At 43.6% G+C, this 18,581-nt stretch overlaps 1 protein-coding gene across 2 annotated transcripts in view; it reads right to left on the bottom strand.

Moving 5' to 3' along the window:
* Nucleotides 1-17,852, bottom strand: part of DYNC1I1 (dynein cytoplasmic 1 intermediate chain 1) — a 333,523-nt gene extending 315,671 nt beyond the window's left edge. For both annotated transcript variants that reach the window (XM_061197769.1, XM_061197770.1), the window contains exon 1: nucleotides 17,684-17,852. The gene's annotated coding sequence lies outside the window, so the exon portion shown is untranslated. The remainder of the gene's footprint in view (nucleotides 1-17,683) is intronic.
* Nucleotides 17,853-18,581: the final 729 nt, after the last annotated feature.

Raw genomic sequence — 18,581 nt, forward strand, 5'->3', positions numbered from 1 at the left:
GAGGCAAAGTAACGTGTCAAGGTCACGCAGCTAGTAAGTAGTGACGCCGGGATTTGAACCTTGGCCCCAGAGGTCACGCTCTCGTACTACCTCTTAATCACTGTTACAATTAGTTTGGGATCAAATCAGGCCCAAGAACAAAAGAGGAAGAATGAAGATAACACATTAATACTAATGGTTTTGCCCAGTTAACACTGATGTCTGGTCAGCCTACACATTCAAAGAAGTGATTATTCACTTAATTATTAACAACTTCCCTTGTTTGAACCTCCATTACACTTTGTTATACTTCTATTAGGTATTTATCACATTTTACCTTATACAATAACCATGTGATATATGTGATAACATAAAATCCTATGTTACGGATATTAAACTTTCCTATTTTTCTCTGATTAGACATCAGCCCCTTAGGTCTATACCTTGCTCATCTTCATGTGCCTACAAAGCACGAAGTCTGGCTCATGGCTGCCACTCCCTAAGTACTAAAGAATGTTCCGGACTAGAATTGAAAAACTACTGAAGGAAGATAAATTTCACCCCTACACATATTTATTTTATTCGTTATCATAAAATCTAGACTTGTAAGCCCACTGATTCCAGGACCTTGTTATCACTCATGATGCTGAAACCATTCAAATGCACTTTATATTCTAATGGGCATTCTTTCAGGTGCTACTAAAGTTGGGTGTTGAAACCACTACACATGTGGTTGTATCTCAGTGAGCTTCCTAAGGATGTGGTCAGCAGCACGGGTACGCAGAACTCAGGCAAGCCCCTCCCTTCCAGTCATTTGGATTAATTACAAACATTCCTATTCCCCTCCTCCAGGACCATGCTTAACAACCCCTCTGCAGTCAAGCACAGCCATCTGATCTGCTTTGGCTAATGAAATATGAGGGACCAGGGCACACTTACCAAGATGAAACCTCTCTCAGCATAAGTCTCTGAGTGAACATGGTCACCAGGGCCCCTTACTGACCCACACTAGACATGTAACACGAGTGAGAAAAATCTTTCATCGTGCTACTCTGCTCAGGTTTGGGACTTGTTTTTTATTGAATCATGATGCAGCCTAACCCTATCAGTACACTCCCATGGCCCCAACACACTCCAATGATCCAGCATTCTGGTTACTTTTCACCTTTCTTGATTTGGTGTTGGCAGCTTCCAGTACCCTCCTTTACCACCCCCCACCCACGCCTGCTGTGGACTGCCCTCTGAAAAGGGTGTCACAAAGACTCTCTCCTTGACCAAACCCTAGACAGGTTCCTCCGAGTGGTTTTCAACTAGGCCCAGTCTGTGGGCAGGTTCTCAAGAGCCCAATTTTAGCAAGAGTCCTGAGAAGTCAGTTACCCAGAATCCCCCACCCACGATACCTGAACACCAGCACCTGATTGATATCTGATTGGATTCCTCACACCCCACCACCTCCCAAGTGACAGCTGATCACCTTGGCCTGCCTTTATCAAGAATCCTATTAGGTTCGTTTAGCCTGAATCCCTGCCCTTATCCCTGATGTTTCCTCTTAATAATTTTCCATCCACTGATCCCCACCCGGCTACTTGGCTATAAATTCCCACCTGTCCTTGTATTCAGAGTTGAGCACAATCCTTCTCTCCATTGCAAAACCCCATTGCAGTGGTCCTGATATCTATCACGATACATAGTCCCCCTGAATAAAGCCTGTATTACCATTTCTTTAACAAGTGTTATGAATAAATTTTTCTTTAACAGGTGTAAAGACTAAGAAAGCACTAAGTGTCATTATTAAACATATGGTTGTCAGAACACTGTGTCCTGGTTAAAGTAACTTTCATTCTGAATTTTCCCCAAAGAGTTTACAAAATATTCTTTTCCACGTGCTGCCCAGATCTACCTTCCCAGTGTTTAGGAAGGCAATGGTGGGGTTGACATTGTCAAGGGGTGTTAAAAAAAAAGAGACAACAAGCCCAAAATTGAGTCACCTGTGCTAAGTCTATGTCACCAAACCAAAACTTGATACCTAACTTAATTAAAGTTTCAATCCCTCCCAGGAGCAGAATCTTAAACTAGTCAATCTGGAATCACCTGATCGGCACTAGTGAGGTAAATGGGATGCAGCCTGATGCATGAATCGTTGAATAAAGCCGTTAAGATCTTTAAAATTTACTCAGTTGAATTTTGTTTTTTAACAGACTTGGTGGCGGCAGTGGGATTCAAAAGAAACTTTTCACAGCTTCAGGGATGATGAGAAACACAGGCATGGTACCCACAAATCTTTTCAGTTCTCTTGTTTCTCATCATCTCTGAGGGCTGTGGGTAAGTTCCTCTCAGTTCTCAGCTCTGCTGTCTTTGTGCAGAGGTCCCAATCTAACTGACTTTCCAGTCCAGGGCTTAGCGGGTCACCTTGAGCTGGCAGACAGCTCCATCTGGAACCCAAGTCCCTACCCTTGCTTCAGTCCACATTTCCCTACTTGACTAAAATCCCTAGTTCCATGTTGGGAACTGCTGGTGATTCAGTCTTCAATTCCTCATTTGTTTGGAATCCTAGTCTGCAGTCACCATCTGTTGGGGTCTGCTGATTCAGTCCTTTCCCCAGTCCCCAGTATCACACTAAGAATTGCTGGTGGTACGCACAAGGCCAGTCCACAGGGACATGTCTTTGATGCTGCTGGTGTGCTAGTGTGCACATGTTTGTTTGTCTCGTTTATACAGATAGAGGCTATTACTAATGGAATCTCAGAAGCCAAAAGCTGCAAAACTGGTGGGCCTGGATTGAGAACTTAAAAGCTGTTAGAGTGCTACCTAACTCTAAGACTCCTGTGCTAGATAAGTTGGTCACAGAATGGCTAGACTGACACTAGGTCACCCACTAAACCCAAGAAAATTTTCATCCAACAAGGTACATTGTAAAACACCACACAATCCCCGGTCTACCAGCACATCCCTCTTAGGTATTAATTTGGCTCGGAGAGACCCAAGACCTAGCTAGCTTAAAAAAAAAAAAATGGGATCTTTAAGTTCCAGAGTTGAGCATGCCACCTTCTGGCACACCTGCTCATTTTCTCTAAGAACTATAGTCCTGGAAACTGTATATATCTACAAAAATTGCAAAATCTTACTAAAAACAACCTAGAATTACAATGGCCATGATAGGAAATGTTCCAATTAGATTGACTGTTCATTTAAGAACTACATTTGAAAGCAAGAGTTCCCAAATCAACAAACAGAATGGGATACCTATTTCAATTGGTATGCAGAAGCTTCCAAAAAGCTTCAAGATTCCAAAACAGCATCATTAAAAAATTCATTGCAAAAGGCTAATTAAAAATTAATAAAGATGCAAGAGGTACCTAAAATAAAAGACAGTAAGACACGTAACTCCTCCTGCTCCCCTCTATCCACCTTTACCTGAGTACTCATGCTCTCTAATTCTCTATCTAATCTGCCTTTCCACCCTGGACAGTCACCTTTTAAAATAAACCACCCACCCAAGGCTGCAGGAGATCCTCCCCAGGTATCTTTCACTCTTCGGCCAAAGACCAAGCTAAGGACCATAATTAAAGAATTTCCTAAACCCACGGAGGATCCCCAAAAGTTTTCTGAAGTATTTAGAGTCCTCATTGGAGCCTATGATCTGGGGCTGCCAGATCTTTATCAGCTCGTGCACATGCTGGTAGGACCTGGTGAAGCCCAAAACTGTATGCAAGAAGCAGGATGGCGTAACCCTACTGATGATATTCAAGATCCTCGATCTTCATCACGGTCCCCTTATGGAGCAGAAAAAGCTTGCAAAATGCAGCTGATCTTCTAATAGCCATTCCTAGAGTCTTCCTTGCCCGCGATGATTGGTCTGTTATTCAAACATGCGAACGAAAAATGAATCTGTGGCCAACTTTAAAACCCAACTGGAAGCTCTCTTCCTAAGGCATCCTGGGTTCCATACCATAAATGATGTCACCCAACCTGCTCTAGTTGCCCAGCTTGTAAATGGATTATCTCCTGAGATTAGCAGATTGATAAAAAGGCAAAAAATAGGACGGGAGGCCACTGGTTTGACAGAACCCATGACCACTGCTGAGCACTTTGAAAGGACTTTGGAATAAGACCGTAAACAAAAGTCTGCCAAACTATTAGCCTTTACAACTACAATAGTTCCAAGGCCAGAGACCTAAAATAATACCTGGGCCTCCCACACTGCACCCTCCAAGAGGGTCCATCATCAAAACATTGGCCTAGGGATCCATGTCTCAATTGTAATCAACTGGGGTACTGGAAAAAAGATTGCTCTCATTGATCCTGTAAAAATTCTTCAACATCAACTTAAATTCTCTCATATCTTCCCCCAAAGGGGGGCCCTCATATGGGTCCCTCCAAGAGTTGACGGGACTCCGACAGATTCTCTGGTAAACTGCCACCAGTAATTCCTTTACATAGCCAAGGGGAAATTAAAATTTAATGGGAAACCTTGCCAAATTGTGATAGATACCAGAGCTACACTCTCTACTTTAAAACCCAGAGGACAACAAATGCCTTGGAGTGAAAAAGAAGTTTCCACGGTGGGTATCTAATAAAATTCTATCTCAATCAGTATAAATGACTCTGGGACCTTTCACTGAAAAACATTCCTTTTTGCTCTGTGATACAGCTGTAGTCAATCTATTAGGTAGCGATCTCCTTTCTAAATTAAAAGAGCTAATAAATTTTGCTTCTAATGGAGACCTCACCTTAGAATGTCCTGACCAACCGGAACCTGATCTTTTATGTTCTTTACAATCTGTCCTTGATACAGAAGAGGAAGAATTCCAGCAAAAGACCTCTAACTTAATCGAGGTGCCTGAAAATCTGTGGGCTACCTCTAACACTGACACCGGGAGAGTAAGAAGTGCAGAGCCTATAAAAATTCGGAGAGACATAACTAAACCTCTTCCTAAACTGCCTCAATATTCATTAAAACCTAAGACCACACAAGGCTTCATACCAATAATAGAAGACCAATTCACGCAGGGGCTAACCATTCCCTGTACCAGCCCCTGTAACACCTGGTCTTGTCAGTCCCAAAACCTAATGGGTGGGGATGGCGATTTGTCCAGGACTTGAGAGCTATTAACAAGATTCCCCATTTTCCAGTTGTTCCATTCCCCAAAATCCTCTGTCCCAAGTTCCATCAGACTCAAGATGGTTCACCGTTGTGGAGCTTTGTCTTCTTCAGCATCCCTGGGGACCCCAACAGCCACTATCTATGCATCTTTACTTGGAACAATCAACAATATACTTGGACAGGCATGCCTCAAGGGTTCATTGAGGCCCCTTCTCAAGTGCTCCATCAAGATTTACGTACCCTCCAGGTTCCTAGGAAATCGACCCTTCTACAGTAAGAATATAGATGACCTTTTGCTATATTCAGTTACCAAAGAGGCATCCATAAAGAATTCCACTTATTTGCTACAACAGTTAGCTAAAAAAGGACATAAAGTCTCCAAGGAAAAATTACAATTATCTCTAGACACTACTCATTACCTAGGTCATAATCTAAGCACTGAAGGAATCCAGCTGTCTCCAAAAAGAATTAAGCTAACCCAAGAATTCCCTAGGCCAACACCTAAGCGACAACTTTGTGGATTCCTAGGCCTGGCTGGTTATTGCAGACTATGGGTTCCTAATTTTTCTCTCGTGGCTTTCCTGCTCTATGAACTCACTAAAAACTCAGTCCCTGAACCAGTTCCTGGGGAAGATAAACATGAGCAGGCCTTTATCAAACTAAAACAAGTGCTGCAAGAACCGCCTGCCCCAGGGCCACCCAACTTCAAAACCTTTCCCCTTATTTGTACATGAAAGAGATAACCAAGCCCTGGGGAATGCTCACACAAGAACATGGTAAGCATAGGCCTGGTGCTTATTACAGCACACAATTTGATGCAGTTGCTCGTACCTATCCCAACTGCCTTAAGGCTGTTGCTGCAAAGTTAGCAGAAGCCTCAGCAGATTTAACCCTAGGAAATGACATTTATTTACAAACTCCACATATTGTCCAAGGTCTTCTTAATTCTGAATTGACTCAACATTTCTCTGCAAACAGACTAACCTCCTATGAGGTCCTTCTGCTTTCACCACCTAAACTGCATCTAAACATTATAAGGTCCTTAATCCTGCTACGTTACTACCCCTGCCTGAAGAAGGTGAGCCCCAAGACCTCGAGGTAATAACATCCCATTTCGTGACACCACGTCCTGTCAACGAGAAGCCATCACAATGAGAAGCGCGCACGCCGCAACAAAGAGTAGCCCCAGTTCACCACAACTAGAGAAAGCCTGCACACAGCAACGAAGACGCAACGCAGCCAAAATAAATTAATTAATTAATTAAAAAAAAAAAAAAAAATGAGCCCTTGTTCCAGACTTCTGCCACCCCGATGTCCTTGCAACAGGCAACAGCCTGCTTCTGAGTCAGAGGAATCATGATGGGCAAACAATGGTTGTAAATTCAATGACCGGTCAGGGCTACAGGAAACCCAGGATGGTGCCTGGCTCTTCCTGACTCCCTGGCAAACCCCATTTTTTGGTTTTTGCATTCCTTCACCCACCATGGTGCAATTAAGATGACTGAAATCATGAATAAACACTGGTGGAGGGCCTTCTATAAAATTATAAAAACAGTTTACCACCAATGTGTGACCTGTCAGGTCCATAATCCTGAAAAAACTATGTCTGTTCCCAGAGGCCACAAACGTCCTCCCTCTGGACCCTCTGAACACCTGCAGCTGGACTTCATTCAACTGCCACTCAGCATGAGTTATCAATATGTTCTTCTTATCGTCTGTATGTTTTCTGGATTGGTTGAAGCCTTCCCCTGCTGCAAGGCTGATGCCTTCACAGTGGCAAAGAAACTGTTAGAAACTGTGTTTCCCACTTGAGGTGTACCTTCCACAATCTTCAGCAACTGAGGTAACCACTTCACTGGGCAAATCATATAAGCTTTAACAAAACCTTGTAAACTTCTTGAAATCGTCACTGTCCCTATAACGCTCAATCATCAGGCAAGGTTGAGAGAAGTAATGGATCCTTAAATTCCAAATCTCCAAACTTGCTCAAATTGTTCGACTCCCTTGGCCTAAGGTATTGACTCTGGTTTTGCTGACTATTCACAGTACCCCTTTTGGGAAACATAAACTTACTGCACATAAGATAGTCACCAGCAGACCAATGTCTACTGTGTACAAATTTTCTGTTGATCCCTTGTTATTTCACATTAACATGACCAGCTATTGTAAGTCTTTAATGTCTTATGCTGAAGCTTATCACCAACAGATTAAAAAAAGCTCTGCCAATGAGGTGGATGGAGTTAGAGTCTGTCATACAGAGTGAAGTAAGTCAGAAAGAGAAAAACAGATACAGTATGCTAACACATATATACGGAATCTAAGGAAAAAAAAAAAAAAAAGGTCATGAAGAACCTAGTGGCAAGAAGGGAACAAAGACACAGACCTACTAGAGAATGGACTTGAGGACATGGGGAGGGGGAAGGGTAAGCTGGGACAAAGTGAGAGAGTGGCATGGACATATATACACTACCAAACGTAAAATCGATAGCTAGTGGGAAGCAGCCGCATAGCACAGGGAGATCAGCTCGGTGCTTTGTGACCACCTAGAGGGGTGGGACAGGGAGGGTGGGAGGGAGGGAGATGTAAGAGGGAAGAGATATAGGAACATATGTATATGTATAACTGATTCACTTTGTTATAAAGCAGAAACTAACACACCATTGTAAAGCAATTATACTCCAATAAAGATGTTAAAAAAAAAAAAGAAAAAAAAAAGCTCTCCCAGATCCCAAAGGATCCTGTTGGCCACAGGAGCCTGGTGACTGGGTATTCTGGAAACATCATCAGAGGAAGACAGCTCTTGAACTCAGTTGGAAGGGACCTTACCAAGTGCTCCTGACTGCTGACACCACTACAAAACTAAAAGGCATTGAACCCTGGGTACATATCTCAAAGCTTAAGAAGGCTCCACCTGATATCTGGTCCTATACAAGCACTGGAGACCTGCAAATCAAACTGACTAGGAAGAGAAGTAGCCAACATCAAGATAGACTGCTTCTACCAAACACCGGATCAAGACTTCAAACTTTAAGTAAACATAAACCCTTTTCTTCTTCCTGTCTTTCCTTCACTCTGGCATTGACCTGGAAAGATAATGCCATCATCTGTTATCTTCCAGGCCACTGTGAAGGGGGATAATCTTTCAGACTGTTGCATTTGTCATCAAAATCTCTGATGTGTCCATGATGCTAGAGACCCCCTAGTCCTCCCTGTGACCAATTATTCTCCTATTCCCAACGTCACCACAAACTATAATTGACTCCCCTTAAAAGGCACTTACAGAGTCCAACTTTTATAGCCAGTGCTTGTTTTAACTTTCTCCACTGATAACTCTACTTGACCAATTAGACACAAACACCTACACAAACTGTAGTACATTTGCACACTCACATTCTTATGATTATCTAAATCAGATCTTCCCCCAATCATGAAAAGATCTCACCAGCAGCACCCATTTTTGCAAGTAATTTAGAGCAACTTTTTATTTCAGGTTAGGAGATTAACCTCCCAAATGCACTGGAAACCTAACTGACCCTTGTCTTGAATGGGTAAATGCAACAATCCCTTCGAATGAATTCATCAAGAGTGCCACATTAGCGGGAGCGGTTTGTGCCCCCTCAGGATTTACCTTTGTCTGTAGTGGTTATTATTCTCCTTGGGCCTACGAGTGCCTGGATGGCTGGCATATAACTGGGCAATGCCTCTTAGGTAACCTAACTGTGCCCCTAACTGTTCACAGACTGACACAGCTCATTGGTCACCTCCCCTGAATTTACATCATTGAGTTAGAAAAGACCTACCAGAAGGTGCTCATGATTCCGGATTTGCTTCTGTTGGCAAGTCCCTACTTTCCTGGTTCAGAGTGAGTACAGATGAAGCTATGATCAAGAATCTCTCCTCAACTCTTGAAAACATTGCAGAATCCACTTCTAAAGCAAGAGCTGCACAAGAAAAATCCTCAGACTCTCTGGCCAAGGTTGTTCTTGATAATAGGATAGCCCTTGATTGTCTTTTAGCTGAACTAGGTGTCCGTGCTATGGTCAATACCACCTGTTGTACCTGTATTAACACTTCTGGGGAAGTTGAAACTCAGCTATACAAGATCACTGAGCAAGTCAGTTGGCTTAAGAAAGCGACTACTTCAATGGGGTCTTTCTTTGACTTAATAGATTTTGATCAGTTGGGTCTTGAGGACCATGGCTCTGAAGTGCACTCCAGACATTGGGAATTGTCCTGTTTATAACAATCATAGTAATCTCCCTGGCACGATGTATTCTCACAAAAGCTTTAAATGCATGTTCACAGGAGGCAACCACCAAGCAAATGATCTCTCTAAGACTGGAATTTCAGAAAAGAAGCAAAGAAAATGACCGGTGTAAAAAATGTGAACTTGAAGTTGTGACCTGTGAATACCACAGAGAGGATGAGTAAAAGAAAAAAACATGAGAACTTCAGAGCGGTAGCTGGGAGTGGTTCTAATGCCTTAAATTTTGATCACATCTCTCAGTAAAGCTAAGAGTCTGATCAAAAGGCGGGAACTGTTATTTAAAAAAAAAGAGAGAGAAAGACAACAGGCCCCAAACAGAGTCACTTGTGCTAACCCACATCACCAAACTGAGTCTTAATACCTAACTTAATTACAGTTTCAACCTCTCCTGGGAGTAGAAACTTAAACTGGTGTATCCGGAATTACTGATCAGCACTAGGCAGGTAATCTGCCTCGTAGACCCTGCCATCCCCTAAAGGAAGGTGACCTTGCCACAAACAATCCACTCTTTCCCTAGTAACTTCCTTGTCTTGCCCCCTTCTGCCTACAAAAGTCTTTCATTTTGTAAAGCTCTTCAGAGCTCCTTTCTATCTGCTAGATGGGACGCTACCCAATTCATATTTTGCTGAAAAAAAACCCAATAAGATTTGTAAAATTTACTCAGTTGAATTTTGTTTTTTAACTGAGGTGATGTTTCCAATACCCTCGCCTATCCCCCAAAGCAAAGTTCTACCCAGTTTACTGAGGTAAATGGCTCTGTCTAGGCACAATGTACTTGGGAAAGGGAACATTTGAAGAGAGTATCCTTCTCCTCTCCTATAACTGTTTTGTAACCCAACTTTTCTATCTACTTTAAACTGAAATCTACAACTTGGCCTTCAAATTTTAGTAATTCATATTTCTTTATTTTGAAAAACAAAAAGCTCTCAAAGGAAATGAGTACAATTCCCCCCTTTAAAGTTCATGGCAAAAGATATGAGATTTCATCCTTACTTGATATGCCAATTACTTTTCAGCAGCATTCGAAAAATATTAAAAAGCTTAAAAGAGGAAGCAGGAAAATCTGTATTCAAAACCACAAACCTGGCCTTTACAAAGTCCCTGGGTGGTCCATATTTGCATTGGGAGATTTAGTTTGGCATTTTAACTTAGGTAAATAGACTCTCACTTTCCTCTGAGCCTGAAAACATTCAAAGAGAGAGGATCCTCTTTCGGAGCCAGTGGTAACCTATACCTTCTGAAAGTGAACAAAGTCACACTTTTCAAGGAAACAAGCAGAGAAGTTTTCTGTTATTCTTTCTCCCACAAAATACACACCAATTCCCACAACCCCTTGCTATTTTGATACTAATGGGGGAGATGATGAAATAGGAGACACGCTTCATTTTAAAAGGGGACACTGTCAAAACACACATTCCCCACAGGGCCTTCTACCCTTTCAGCCACCCAAACCCAGCAACTACTAAAATCCCACAAGCTGTTTCTAAGACAGAATCCCATGATCATCCTCTCCACATGGGCCCACTATAACATTCAACAACTTGATCAACTTTTAAAGGCTTACATATGTGCACAACAGGATCTAAACTACTTTCAAAAGGAGAGGACTTCATTCCATTTCAATTACTAAAACCTCCAGCTTGTCAAACAAAGAAATGGGTACTATTTCAAGTTAGAGCGGGAAAATCCGTATCCTACAAGGGAAACTGTAGGCAAAGGATATAAAATATTGTCATCATTCATTCATTAGAGCTATTTAAAATACATGTGTTACTCTTGGTTTCACTCTAGATGTTAGCATAAAATAGAAATCTGACAAATGAATCAAAATTTCCCCTCCCCCTCCCAGAAAGGAACCCAAGTACTGCCCTGCTCAGAGAGTGTCAGATCAAAGCCAGATCAAAAGAATTAGACCAAGGGACTCATAAAGGAAAACACAAGACTCAAACCATCCTACCCGTCACTTCTAGAATGAAAGATTATCTTCCTCAAGAGTGCCCTTCCCCCAGCAGAAATGTTCAATGTGATCCTGATTCAGGAAGGCAAGGCTTCCAGAATTCTAGGCATTACCAAGCCCACGTTCATATTGGGCCCAGACGTGCAATAGCAGCTACATTTAAGGAAGTGAATGTTTTACTAAACACATTAAAATAATCCAAGGGGAAAAGAATTAAATCTTATAATAAAAGGAAAATTAAGTAGGATTTATTCTGGCTAATATTTCAGGTCAACAAAGCTCGTTGAGATCTACCACGTGCAAGACCCTCTGCTGAAAGATACAAAGGATGCCTCAGGGAGCCTAGTGTCTTGAAGTGGAAGGAGGCAGGTACATAGCATAATTCACTTTTTAAAAGCATACCTTTGGTTCAAAGCAGGGCAAGATCACACAAGTCCCTGAGAAGATAAGGCTAAAGAGTGGTATCACGGCTGTTGAATAATAAAAAGTATCTTCCACGCATTGAGCACGTACCACATACTGGACCCAGTACTCTCATTATCTGCAATCCTTACAATAATTTTGCAAGCCAAGTATTGTTAGCCCCATTTCACAGATGAAGAAACTGAGGCTCACACAGGCAGTCAGTGGAATATCAGGCTTTTTCTTTCCTTTCCCTTATGCTGCCTTTTAAATGTTATGCTCTTCTTATCTTGTAGAAGACCAAAGAAATGGACTTAAATTACAGCAGAGAAGATTTCAATAGAAAACCAGAACATCTAAAGCAGGGCTTCTTAACCTTGGCTGTTCTGTGCATTGTAAGCTGTCCAGTGGCACCCTGATCCTCCCCACTACAGATGCCTACAGCCACCCTCTCTCCCCAAATGTGATAACCAAAAATGTCTCCAGACATTGCCAAATGTCCCCTGGGAAGGACAATCACTCCTGGCTGAGAACCAGTGATCTAAAAACACTGGAATGGGCAGATCTCTTCCTGTAAATCACTAAATAGCAGAAAGACAACTATCCATACAGTCACCTGCCTGAGGGCAAGAGATGGGACCAGTGGCTCTGCTGTTCTTTCTGGCCCTGCCACCTTGAGTTTGAGCCACATAGACGAAGGCCATGGACCTGGCTCCCGGCACTGGCCCCGCAGTGACCTGTAACACACAGCACCTGTGCTAGATAAATATGTGCTCTTCAAACTGGCATTGTGTGCCGCTGGCATCCATGAGGCTTTCTAAAGAGCATGCAGGAATGTTATTATGAGCTAATAACATCATAATTTCGAGATCCGGAACTTCTGTCTGTAGGCTTTCCAAAAACTGACCAACCAGAGAACACACCTGTGGTTGTACAATCATTCAGGGCCTCCTTTCCCACCTCCATTACCAGGGGAAAAAAAGGAAACACAAATCTTACTGTGATGCTTGACCACAAGGTATAAAAATACCCTTTTGATGAAGAGCTTCTTCAGGTACTTTTTAAATAGAGGTTGGTATAGCACTTAAATTTTAATTTGGATTCAAAGAATGATGTCATCGTTTTATTTTTAAATGTCAAAGTTTACAATATTCTGGAAATTACATTCATTGTGATTCTTTAAACTTACAATAAACATGTTAGATGCCAACCTAAAGTGTGTGGGGGTGAGGGAGCAGTAAACTTTTTAAAAACCTTTAAAGGTTATAGGAGAGAAAAAAGGTTGAAGCATAATGAAGCACACTGGTGTCTGTTCCCAGGCCAACCTGCTGATCAAAGGCAGTCATCCTCTACAGTGCCTGAGACTCATTTTTATTATAAAGAATGCTCTTGACTCTAACATAAATTTCTGCTTTATGTGTTTGCCACACTGATGGCATTAGCGGGTCTGTACCCAAAAATGAAACAATGGGGAAGGATCGCCGGATTGACACGAACTGAAAACTAAAGGGCATGTAGGTCATCTGGTAAACAGAGGTCCCCCCAGGATTAAGTACCAAGTTAGTGTTCCAGATCACGACGAAGCCACGATATCAAGTAAGCCCCAGAACACCGCACAACTCAGCTTTGAAGTAAGTTCATTTTTGCAACGAATAGTCTTGCAGCTACCCCGGCAAAATCAACCAATCAACTCTCTGGGCTTGGCTGTAGACTGCTATGCATTTGCTGCTCAGCAAGATACCTGGGCACACCTGAGAATCAAATGTGTGGGGCATGAGCACACACGTCAAGGGAAAGCAGGGCTCGCTTATCCTCTGCCACGCTGAGAAATGTCTAATTTTCTTGTTCCCCTTTGATAACACATGTAGGCTTTTCCTATCAGCATGTGAGAGTGTTCCTGAGGAACTCTCCGTCCTGCCACAATAAAAAGCTACACTAAACAGCACTTTTTGGTGTCCCACATAGAGAAACAATGAAATATGTTGGGAAGAGAATAAACAGGCTTTGGACTCTGGCCAACCTACATTTGAAATCCAGCCCTTCTACTAACTGGCCTCATGTGGCCTTGACCGAGTGGCTTAATGTTTCCAATCATCTGATTCCTTGTTTGTCAAATGCAGATAAAAATGTCAGCCTTACAGGGATGTTAGGAAGAGTCGATGAACCCTAAGTGTGAAAAGGGTAAGTGCCTAGTGAATGGCGAGCAGTGCTAGGGCTGCCTGAGGTCCTGGAGACCTCACTTGGTTGCAGCATGCATTAGTATATGTTGTACTTGGACCTGGGCACTCTAGCATGCCTCTGTAGCGAAATGCCAGCAATGTCCTGATAGCCAAGAACATTTTTTCTTGGCTGGTTCTAACAGGAGAGTTTGCCTTGTTTCTAACACATTTCAGCAGAATGGCCGCTGCTCCTCCCCCTTCCTAAACAGTGCACTTGAACCAGTGGTTCTTAATCTCTTTTTAGTCACAAATACCCAGTCTTTCCCTAGAAAACTGCATTTAGCACAAATGCATAAAATTTTGCATCAATTATATCGGGTTCAATGACCACCTGAAAACTCTCATATGCCTGCCCTCCATGGTGCCTATGACTCCTGCTTAAGAAGACTCCTCTAAACAAAGACTCAAGAGATGCTTTATAAACATGTGGCTCCTCAGCTGGCACCTGGGTAGTGGCGTCTATGTTACAATGTAAGCTTCACGCTGACAGTCTGGTACCAGGCTTCCTGCAGAGAAGCAAAGGAAACAAGTCCTGGGTACCAACGAAGAGCTCCCAGTCAAGAGGACTCATTTTTTACATGGACCTGGGCAATGGTTTATAAATTTCAGAGTAATGAGAGTGGAGTTAACTTTAGTTAATTCTCAAAAGAAGAGAACCCTAGAAGTTCACGGTCCCAGCAAAGTCCCCAAAAGAACATACTTTCTCACATTTTCTAGGGAATGTAGAAGACGCAACAGTTTCTAGTAAAAGGGATCCCTGATCAATGGAACAACTATTAACATGGTATTTGAGATCCACAAAGTATTATGGGGAATTAGGAGACAGAACGAAGGCAATATCTGACTTCAAAAGAGCTATGGTCCTACGTTGGTTTTGCCATATCATCCACACCTACCAATCAACTGGCAAAAAAGTATGGCTACACTTAAGGCTTAAAAGAAATAGCAATGGCTCACAAGGAAAATGGGCAACAAACCCAAAAGAAACAGACAAGCTCAGCTTTTTTGTTTCTCACAGGGGACGCTAGCTAAAATGGATGAGTACTGGTTTTAGAGTCAGACCTGATTTGAATCCTACCTCTGCTATGTATTAAGTATATCACTTAACTCAGTTTTTCACCATCTGTAAAATATGGATAATAATGTCTACTTCATAAGATTAATATAGGGATTGAAATGAGATAACATAAGAGCCTGGTATTCAATATATGAAAATTAACCAATATAAACTGTCCTATAGAAGAGTACAGTCAGATTGCCCAGGTTCAAATCCTGGCTCTACAACTTATTAGCCAAGCAATTTTCAGAAAGTTACTTGACATCCTTGTGTCTTAGTTTCCTTGCCTGTCAAATAGGATTACAAATAATATCTACCTCATCAGATTTTTGTGAGGATTAAATAAGTTAATACATGAGAAGTAGTTTAAAGTGCAATGCCTGGTCAAGTGCTGAGTACATTTTAGTAAATGTATTGGCAATGTAATACATTCAGCAAAGGCAGTGCAATACATTTAGGAAATGTACTGAGCACTGCTAAAGTGCTCAGAATATTATCAACCTTTGTTTTATTTGATGGGGCAAAGTATAGGGAGAACAAGGTGATGAAAGAATATACTTAAGTTTGCAATGCATGTGTGTGACCTTTACATTTGATGCTATTAGGTGACAGAAGGAAACAAGGTGACCAGGGAGGATGAGTGGCCCACTGATGTAACTGTTGATGAAGCCTGTACACATTTGTCTGTGCTAAGAGACGTGACTGGGTTTAAAAACTTGGCATGTATTTTACAAGACTCGTCTACATCGTTGTTTTGAATATGAACAGAGCAGCACCCAGGCTTTATCTCCAAGAATTACTTGACTCAGCACTGGAGTCAAGGAAAAGGCTCACTTATTAAAGGCAGACTCCGGAAGGAATATTTGGGGAAGTAGGAGGGGTGGGAACAAAGTTCATAGAGCCCCCTCTTAGGCATGAAACATGATGAGAAATGCCTGATGACTTCTTCTTACCATCTCAGTTCATTAGAAACTAGGGACCTAGGACCACCACTTGTGAGAACTCTGCTACACTCTTCTGCGGGTTGAGTTTATCTTCTCTGCCCATATCCCTAGTGGTGATTATACCTAATGATATAGACCTGTAACACCAAAAAAGCTTCAGGACTTATTTCTAGTAGGAGAGGAGGAAAGGCTGGGTGTGGGGAGGGGCTGAACCATCCCTCTCCTCCAGGGCACTGTGCAGAAGCTCAGCAACCCTGAGGTCCAAGAGAGAGGAAGCAGGTGCATCAGTGCCTGAGACAGGGAAGAAAAAGAGAGATGTGGAAGATGTTATGGGCCAAGAATGGGGCCCAGAGCTGAGCAGGCTGAAAAAAGCCTGCATTGGGCCCCCAATTATATTAATTAAACATACCAATGATGATGCTAGAAGATTTTTAAAAGAAATGGCTCTTGGAGCATTGGATCCTCAAACCTTAAGAAAGATTGGGGAGTTGGTTCCTATGAAGAGAACATTTGATGACTTAGTGGTAGCCATGTATGATTTTATTTTACTAAGAAACATAGTCAGAAGAGCAGAGTTTGGGTCCTTTTTTTCCATGCCGAAACCTGCACTGAGTGCAAATTTCAAATTTACTAATACTGATCAACGTCTTTCTCTATAATTTCCACAGTGAAAATGTATACAGAGGCAGTCACCCATATCTGGGCTAATATTACCCATATGATGTCTTCTGCAGCTACCATGCCTTACTGTTGGTTATGTTTTCTGCTAATCTGGAATATTTGGAAGCAATTTTGCACAACCCTGAACTACAATAAGTCTACAATGCCCACTTGAAAGGCATTCCAGGCAAGAAAATGGCTGGCTACTTGTTCTGACCCTTACCTAGATGTGGGAGAGTCCAGAATAACGAATATATTCCATCTGCTGCATTTTGCTGAGCCTCTAATTTCCTAAGTAATTTCCTGTCCTGATCCTGGGTTTCTGTTCATCCTTATTACAAGTCATGAGACTCCCGCACACTCAGTTCCCATCAGTGTCGCCAGGGTCACTGACCTTATGATGACGACGCACGGATTTATAAGGCCAGAGCAATGCGGTAGTGGGAGTGGGGGAAGGAGAGGCACGCGGCCGCGAAGGTGTTTACTAAAACACATCCCCCAGCCACACTTTTTTTGGCAGCAGTGAGAGAAACGGGCACCTTCTTGCGTGAGTGTTTAATTAATGCCTTGCTGGAAGTACCTTCGCTTCCCTCGACTTGGCGGGTAGCAACAGCATTTAAGAGCTTTGCAGACAGCTGAAAATGTACTCAAACAGTACCCATTCCCCTCCCTCTGCAGCCCCCCCTCCCTCGGGGGCCGTCAGCTGGTTGCCCTGAGGGGTGCGGATTTCACTGCCGCTAACCTTCTGCTCCCCAGGAGAAAACCGAGGCGAGGCGCACTGGGACGCCCCTCCCAGCCCACAAGGTGATGACACCACTACTCACTCTTTCTCATCTGCCCTCGCCTCCTGGCTCAGCCGGGAGAGCCGCAGCAAGGGGCTGCAGCTGGCGGGGGATGCGGGGGTGCTTTGGCCGCTTTCAGGCGCCGCGGAGCACGCAGGAGCCCGGGGAGGGGGCCGAGGCCAAAGTCCGGCTGCGGCTGCCGCGGCCGCACTACTGCCCGGCGGCTCCAAAAGCCGACAACCCGGGGGCGGGAGGGTTGAGGAGGGGCGCGGAGGCGGCGGCCCGGGGAGCGCGACCCCACCTCCCGTTTACCTGGACGCGGTCGGCGGCGGCTGCGCAACTGGGCTCGAGAGCACGGCCACGGCTCCCCGGCGGCGGCGGCGGCGCTCGTGCGCTTCCCGAGGGCGGCGGGCCCGGCGCGCGCAGGATGTGCTGTCTCACGCTGCGCCGGCCGCTCGGCTCACGCTCCTCCGGGACCTACAGCACTTCCTCCCTCTCCGGAGCCTGACACTGACAGCTCCCTGCGAGCACCCAGTCTGCGGCTCGCCCCGCCCCCGACCCACGCCCTCCACGCCCCGCGCTCCTCCCGCGGGAGGGCCCTCCGCCCCCGGGATCGCGACGAGCGGGTGGCTCCGGCCCAGAGGCTGGTGGCAGCAGCGTACCTGGGGAGGTCTATCCGTCTACCCCCGTGCCACCGGTAGGACTCGCCTAAGTGGCTGCAAACGGAAGAGCTTCAGTGTTGTGAGAGCTCCTGCCGACATGCCAACAGGCCAACATGGAACAACTTTCACTCCCTGACAACTACTTTAGGTTATTTAAACAGAAATAGAGAAAGCTCAGATCCATCTGTTACGCACAAAGACTTATAGATTTAGCCTTAATTTTTCCCAGAGGAAAAAATATATATTCAGCTTGTCTCCACAACATTGCTTCTTAAAGTCCTAGCTTTTAAAAATCTGGGTAACAAAATATCCTCCATATGCTAAGTGAAATAAGTCAGACAGAGAAAGACAGTGTGATATCACTTGTATATGGAATCTAAAAAATACGAGGAACTAGTAAATATAACAAAGGAGCAGACGCACAGATATAGAGAAGAAATTAGTGGTCAGTGGGGAGAGGGAAGGGGGAGGGGCGTTATCGGGGTAGGGGATTAAGAGGTACAAACTATCATGTATAAAATAAGCTGCAAGGATATATTGCACAACAC

The sequence above is a fragment of the Eubalaena glacialis genome, chromosome 8, assembly GCF_028564815.1.
Source record: "Eubalaena glacialis isolate mEubGla1 chromosome 8, mEubGla1.1.hap2.+ XY, whole genome shotgun sequence".
NCBI classification, from domain to species: Eukaryota; Metazoa; Chordata; class Mammalia; order Artiodactyla; family Balaenidae; genus Eubalaena; species Eubalaena glacialis.